Source organism: Humulus lupulus, chromosome X, assembly GCF_963169125.1.
Source record: "Humulus lupulus chromosome X, drHumLupu1.1, whole genome shotgun sequence".
Classification (NCBI taxonomy): domain Eukaryota; kingdom Viridiplantae; phylum Streptophyta; class Magnoliopsida; order Rosales; family Cannabaceae; genus Humulus; species Humulus lupulus.
The window spans coordinates 8,124,629-8,132,297 of NC_084802.1; the positions used below are offsets into that span (position 1 = coordinate 8,124,629).

The 7,669-nt window shown below is 32.5% G+C and overlaps 1 long non-coding RNA gene and 1 pseudogene across 1 annotated transcript; both read left to right on the top strand.

The window, feature by feature from the left end:
• Positions 1 to 413: 413 nt before the first annotated feature.
• On the top strand, positions 414 to 1,795 carry LOC133804971 (uncharacterized). The gene is made up of 4 exons (XR_009878727.1): positions 414 to 593; positions 678 to 760; positions 969 to 1,295; positions 1,503 to 1,795. It is a non-coding gene; the product is annotated as an uncharacterized LOC133804971 (long non-coding RNA).
• Positions 1,796 to 3,467: 1,672 nt separating this feature from the next.
• Positions 3,468 to 6,289, top strand: LOC133803362 (uridine kinase-like protein 3; annotated as a pseudogene).
• The last annotated feature ends 1,380 nt before the right edge of the window (positions 6,290 to 7,669 follow it).

Below are 7,669 nucleotides of genomic sequence, written 5' to 3' on the forward strand. Positions count from 1 at the left end.
CAGTACAGATTGAAGATAAAATCTGAAAGCTTTTGTGATAGTTTACCATGTACAGATTTAGGATCTATTAGTTTAAGTTTTCGTGTCTTTGTCTCTTGTGAGCTGTGATTTGCTACTAATTGCTTGTTTTATCTCTGTTGGGTGTCATATAACTAGCTGCATATCTCTTCATTCATTGAGCAAAATCTCATCTTATTTATCTTATGATAAAACTCTATATGCAGGTTCTTAAAAGCTTGAGAAACTGGTCTACCTGTGTTGTCTTCTTATGGTAATTATAAGATTTGCTTCAATTATTTATCTTTTCTTGTTTTTTCTACACCACATTTGGCCTAATGTTTCTATTATATTTTTATTCTTATATATTGCCAAGGGAGTCTAGATTTAAGATGCTTGCAAGTTGAAAGTGCTTGTCATATATTAGACCATATTTTTCCTCATTTATTGTGTTTAGTTTTAATATTTGATTATAGATGCTCCCTGATCCTTGGAAGTAATGACTTATTTATTATTTATTATTTTTTGAAGAAAAAAGAATTGGAAGTCGAGCTGGTGAATGTAACAGGGGCAGCTAGGCCATGTCGCAAAATAAGGTGAAAATTCATTTTTTTTCATTAGCTGTTTGATCTGCTTGCTGTTTTTATTTTTCTTAACCTAGTTGGTATTGATGTCTTCAGGTCTGAGCAAGACAAGGAGCCAGAAAAGGAGGTTGTATCTGAAGTTGTGGGTGCTGGCCCATCTGAGGAATCTACATCTGATGGTGTGTAATACATATAGTCTATTAGATTATTCTTTTTCTTGGTTGATATTAAATGACGACAAGTAGGTGTTCTATTAGCGGGTAACAAGTGATTACCATTGTAGGAGTTTGACACTTTAGTGTTATATTTTATTAGTTTTTTTACTGCAGAGATGTTGGTTATTTAGCTCTCCTGTTTATGCATAGTTTAACATATTTTAATTGTCAGCTCCTCAGGAAATAGATGAGTATGAGCTCGTTGATCCTGTTGATATATTGGCTCCTTTGGAGAATTCTGGATTTTGGGATGGAGTGGTCAGTCTTCTTTCTTCTCTCCGTCAAACTAGTTCAATTTTTTTTTTTGGTTGTAGTGATTTAATTTAGGAATATTTGGTTTTGATGTTCCTGTACTGCTATTAACATCTTGTGCCTTATGTCACAGAAAGCAACCAATTGGTCAGAACGGAAAGAGGCTGTTGCAGAGCTAACCAAGCTTGCTTCAACAAAAAGAATAGCACCCGGTGATTTCTCAGAAATCTGTCGGACACTAAAAAAGGTACATTGTCTTTTTATGTTTGGGTATTTCGTTTGCATCGTTTATACCTCTATCTATTGCCAAGGATCTTTTTAATATTGCATAGTTAAGTGTTCAATCTGCTCCATTAAGTTTTAACTTCATGCTTTATATTCTTACTTCTGTTATAAGTTTATACTTGCTTTTTGAGTTTATGAATAAAAATCATTTAATTCTTTTTCTGTACAGCTCATAACAGATGTTAATATCGCTGTAGCAGTCGAGGCAATTCAAGCTATTGGCAATCTTGCTCGGGGTTTAAGAACTAATTTCTCTGCAAGTTCACACTTCATATTGCCAGTTTTGCTGGTATGTTCATTTTTTGCTAGCTAAAAAAATAATATTATATCAACTTAAAATGCAAACAGATTGTTTGAATGTAACCAAGCTGTTCAAGTGTTCATTTACTTTTTGCCAGTTACTTACAACTGAGCATGGTGGTATTTTTTTTTTGGATTTTGACTTGTACATTCATTTTTCTTATTAATAAAAGTGCACTTAGTCATATGAGTAGATTCTTTTTTAGAAGTTCAAATGATGTTGATCGTAGCTTTGATTTGTATATAAAGTGATTTTTTTATTCAATTTTACTTTTAATATATATTTTCATATGGTTTATCTCAGATTTTTCTTAGAAATAATTTAATAAAGATTGAAGAAGGGATATTGGTTTATTGCATTTATCTAACTCCTTTGATTTATCTCTCTCTCTCTTATTTTTTTTTATAAAGGAAAAATTGAAAGAGAAAAAACCTGCCTCTACTGAGGCACTAAATCAAAGTCTTCAGGCAATGCATACAGCTGGGTGCTTAAGTCTAGCTGACATTGTGGAAGGCAAGTATATCTTTATCCTACGCTGTAGTTCTTTAATTCAGAATATAGTATTGTCATAGGATTCCTTACTATGTTTTTGGTTTAAGTTTTTTTTTATTAGAGATTAGATGACATAAATTCTTTGCATTTGAGTGTTTGTAATCGCTTTGATAGGTGGTAATTTTGATTTTGCCCAAAGTGTAATGGATGTTGTCTATTGTAGATATTAAGACAGCTGTAAAAAATAAAGTTCCTCTTGTACGGTCATCAACTCTTAACTGGGTAACATTCTGTATTGAAACAAGTAACAAGGCTGTTATTTTAAAGGTGCACAAGGACTATGTGCCTATCCTTATGGAGGTAAGTGCATTTATGTTTGTAGTTGTAATATATTTCATATTTTTTAACAATCAGTTGAGTAAAATGTGCTAAACATTGCTTATTCCCATTTATTTTAGAAGACAGCTTCAGTACTGGTTTTGATGAGTTTAGAGCACTAATTCATGGTTTGCTGCTTAATTCTGAATTTTGATTATTGATGGTATGGATTTATTTCTTCTTTGCCCATTTTATTTAGTTGGTTGGTATGAGACCCTTGGAGCGGTCACTTGAGAAACTTGATGATGTTAGAAAAAAGAAGCTTTTTGAAATGATTTCAGGTTCTGAAGGTGGCACATCCACCAATACAAGCTTAGGTTTGTAATATCTTTATAGCATCAGTTCTTATATCACTAATTTGTTCAACATTCTTGTGAGTTTTTATAACCTTCTGCAGGAAAGGCATTCAAATGTGTACCAACCAACAACCTCTGCTACAGATAACTTCTTATGCAACCTTTTGTCATAGGTAAAGTTGGATTGGAAAACTACATTGTTACGACATTCTTCTTTTTAATTTTTTTTTTAATATATATCACGAATATGCCTTTAAACTTGGATTGGAACACGTACAAGCAGCCAATACTTCACTTTTCTTTACTAAATAGATATCATCCTAAGTTGAGGGAAAAATTATGCTGTGGTCAGGGATGGACCTACATAGTGACCAGGATGGGAAATAGCCCCTCTACAAAAGATTTGTATATATATATATATTTAATATATCTTCCCGAAATTTCACCTTCTTATCTATGTGGTTCTTAAAAATTTTATTGTTTCCACCCTTAGCTTTTTTAAAAATTCATTATTTTGTTTCTTTGGTAGCCTCTTGTATTTCTATATGCTGGACTATGGTCTTGGCGCATAAGGTTTTCGTTCTTTTAGGAAGAAGAATTGTTGGAAGAAGCTTGTTCTTCTGTAGTCTCTTCTAGATATCACATTATTCTTTGCATGGCAGGGGTTGCTGGTTGAGCAGCATCTGGTAAGACTACAGTTTGTGATATGATTATACAGCGGCTTCATGACCAGCGTGTTGTTCTTGTTAACCAGGTAATCTCATCATGAAAATATTCATGATTTGTATGGTTCTAGGCTTCTGGTTTTCTCTACTTGACTATAATTGATTTGAAACATACTTATTGATTTATTTGCTTGTAAGAAATTTAATTATATTTTTGAGCTGAACTTGGTAACACTCAGCTCAAGGGTTAGAATAGTTTTGTGTTGATTCTTAAGTTGATTTTTCTTTTGGCACATTTTTGGGTACTTGTGGATTTTCTGGTTTATGATGGTAAGTTTAACTAAATGGAAATCCATATTTCTGTTGTTTATTTGTTTCATAAATTTTCTAATATTTATGTCATTTTATGCTTGAGGTAAAATCTAGAAAGCTTTTATTTATAAAAATATCTGTGTATATGTGTTGCACATCATTCTTATAATACTTTTGTTTATGCTTTCTCAGGATTCTTTTTACCATAATTTGACACCAGAAGAACATGCAAGAGTACATGAATACAATTTTGATCTTCCTGGTGAGGGAATTTCTGTTTTAGTCACATTATATTTTTTCTAGGATTATATAGTGTTTGCCTGCATTTAAACCAAGCAATGAGGTTTGTGCTATTAAACTTTATGTAATTTAGTGCCCATTTGTACACAGTTTCTAATACCTGTATCCTGCTAAAAATTCACAAAAATATAGTATATTTTTAGCCATTTAGTGGGGCACATTAGAATTGGTTTGCTTTGTAGCCATAACTAGCCTAACTGTGGTATGTATTTCTCCTATATGGTGCATGCTGTCTCTTTCATGTCTTTTGATGTAAAATTGCTTTTATTGTCAGATGCATTTGATAATGAGAAACTTTTAGCTTCTATGGATAAGTTGAGGAATGGGAAAGAAGTAGATATTCCAAACTATGACTTCAAGAGTTACAAAAACAATGTCTTCCCACCTAGAAGGGTAACTTTTGTTTTCTTAACATGCTGGTCTAATGAATTGCCTCTTGTTTTCTTATACTTGTCTTACCAAAGAGAAGTTATAGGAGAATTAAAGTTATTCAGTACTTACAGTATGTGCATGCTTGCAATTATCATTATGTTTCTTATCTCTATTAGAGTTCTGAATTAGAGGACCCTTACTTCAACAATATGGCGGCATATGCTGTGCAGGTAAACCCTTCAGATGTGATAATTTTGGAAGGCATTCTCATTTTTCATGATCCCCGTGTTCGAGAGTTGATGAATATGAAGATATTTGTCGATACAGGTCATTTATTTTCTTTTTTATCATTTAGACTACTTGATGTTCTTACTCTGTATTTCTGATGCTTTTCATTAGTTACTACTACAAATATGTGGTCTTGAGATGCTTATCTGACTATTTTTTTTCTCTAATTTATTCAGTATTATACCATTACATTTGAGATTCAATTAATATAATGATTTCTTTTATAGTTTCTGCATTAACTATGGGATGCCATGGTATGTCACTTTATAGTGTTACTAAGTTGAGGCACTTCACATTGAAATTTTTTCAGTGTAGATGCTGGTGTTCGTTTAGCAAGGAGGATAAGGCGTGACACAGTAGCAAAAAACAGGGATATTGGTACAGTTCTTGATCAGGTTAGCAACTATTCATGTAATTTTGTAATCATTCTTATTGCCAAGAGATTATATCTTTGAATTTGTGGGCCTCAATTAAGTTTAAAGTATCAATGAATATACCTCAGGAGATGAAACTGCAACTCTGGTGGTAATAATGTTTTGTTACTTGTTAGTAGCTAGAAATGTCAAAGTGCTGTTTTTGAAAGTGATCTTTGTGACAGATGGTTTGCTCTTATTATTTGATTAACTCTTGTTGTTTAATCATTTATGTCATTCCCTTTCGCAAAATCTCCACTCGATAGGGTTGAGGGTTCACTATTAGTCTCCGGCACTTGATCATATGAAAATGAGAGAATAATCTGATGAAAGTAGGCTACATTTTTCACCATTTCATTTTCTTAAAATGTTTTTGTTTTAATGCAGTACTCAAAGTTTGTGAAGCCTGCATTTGATGACTTTATTCTTCCTACAAAAAAATATGCTGACATCATTATTCCTCGTGGAGGAGATAATCACGTGGCTATTGATTTGATTGTACAACACATCCGTACAAAGCTTGGCCAGCATGACTTGTGTAAAATATATCCTAATTTATATGTTATACATTCAACTTTTTAGGTATCTGGCAAGCTTCATTCTCTGTTATTAATGTAATTTCAGCAACTTTCTATGGCACTAATTACCGGTTGACTCATGCAGATACGGGGCATGCATACCCTCATACGTGATTCACAAACAACGAAGCATGATTTTGTATTTTATGCTGATCGGTTGATTCGTTTGGTGAGTATTTGTTTCTTTGAATATAAAGTTTATTTATGGTTTTGCATTTTGAGAATGGGATTAGTAAATGAGTAATGATCTTGAAATTATTACCAGGTCGTTAAGCATGGTCTGGGACATCTGCCATTTACAGAAAAACAGGTGGTCACTCCAACTGGTAAGCTGACAGTCAAATGGAATTTTTTAGTTCTTTGTCCCTTTCAGTTTTTTGTTTTCATTTTTAATGGGTTCCTTCAGCTTATATGTGAAAAATTACTTATCATATTGTAACTTTTCCTTTTTTCTTTTTTTAAACAGGGATTTTTTTAGCATATGAGTAACATTAGCTTCTTGTCTGAATGTGAGGGCATTAACTGTTTAGCCTCAACAATTAAGTGCCACTACTCATATTAGAAAAGCAAAGCATTGTGTTGTCAGTACTGCAAATCTCTAAAAAGGAAAATCTAATATTAACTGTCCTAATATGAAGTTTAGGACCCATGCTTCATATGCATGTTTGCTGTTCAAAGACTAAAGTTAGTTTATGCTGTATAGATGATACCTTCATTATTTTGTTTTCTTTTTCTAATTTTGATTTCTCTAAGAGAGTCCAATTTCTTGAAACTGTAATTGTTGATAGCTATTTTACATCTCCTGTCTTTCGCAGAGTCCGTGTATACTGGTGGAGATTTCTGTAAGAGATTATGTGGTGTGTCTATAATCAGGAGGTAATTTCGCAAAGCAATTGTGGCATGTGTTTTTTTGTCAGTTTTTCATATAAATTTTATATTTGGACGCAAACTCTAGAGGATTTCTATTCTTGGGCCAAAAAATAATTAACTTTTGTCTACCCTTGAAGCCCAATACCTTGATCAATTGTGTATTTTTCCATTACTGTACAATTCTGTCTACAAAGACAGCAGTTATTCTTTGGGAAAAGCTATCTTGGCTACTAAAACAGACATGCTGCATAATAGCTTTTTGTTTGGTCCAGAATTGTTGGTTAATAAAACTTCCAAGTTTAGTCTGTTGTGTTTTCTCTCTCTGTTTTTTTTTTTTGGCAGTGGCTTCGATCATAAAGCACACTCTACTGCTGATTTTTGTAGCTTAGTTTATTGTGGTGTTCTATTTGTGTTTCTCTTTTATGAGTTTCTTATGGCTTGTTGGACTTAGTCTAAACACATGGTCATGCTCTTTATTTAATCTCTCAAACTATTTCAGACTAATGAATTGGCACAACCATTTATGCTCTTTATTGCTTCTTTTTTTAGTAAGCCTAATCACATGTTTGCCTTGCACACATATAATATGAGTGTCATCTAGATTCTAGGCCATTGGATCTTATATATATCTTACATCATGCAGTTATGTTTATATGCACACAAGCATATATAGTGCTCTTTATTACTGTTATGGTTGGAATAGTATGGTACATATATAAATTTTGTGCGACTTCAGTCAATTGTTTCTTTTGCTCACCTGTCATAACCTGATGAAACCAAAAAAGAAAAAACTGCTAGTATTTCCTTTTATATCTTATGTGGAGACTTGGAAATTATGGTTTTTTGACAATCTTAAGTAAAATACTCATTTCCGAGTAGTTTCGAAGTAGAATGGTTTTTGTTTGCTTTAGTGTAGTTGTGAATCCATTATTTTATATGTGGTGTCCTTTCTTGGATATAATTTCCATAGCATTTTTCTTGAAGTAATTTGTGATGCTAGATAATAACAATAAAATATTTCTTTGTTTATTTTGCATATGTGACAAGCGAAGTATAAAAGGATACTTAAGA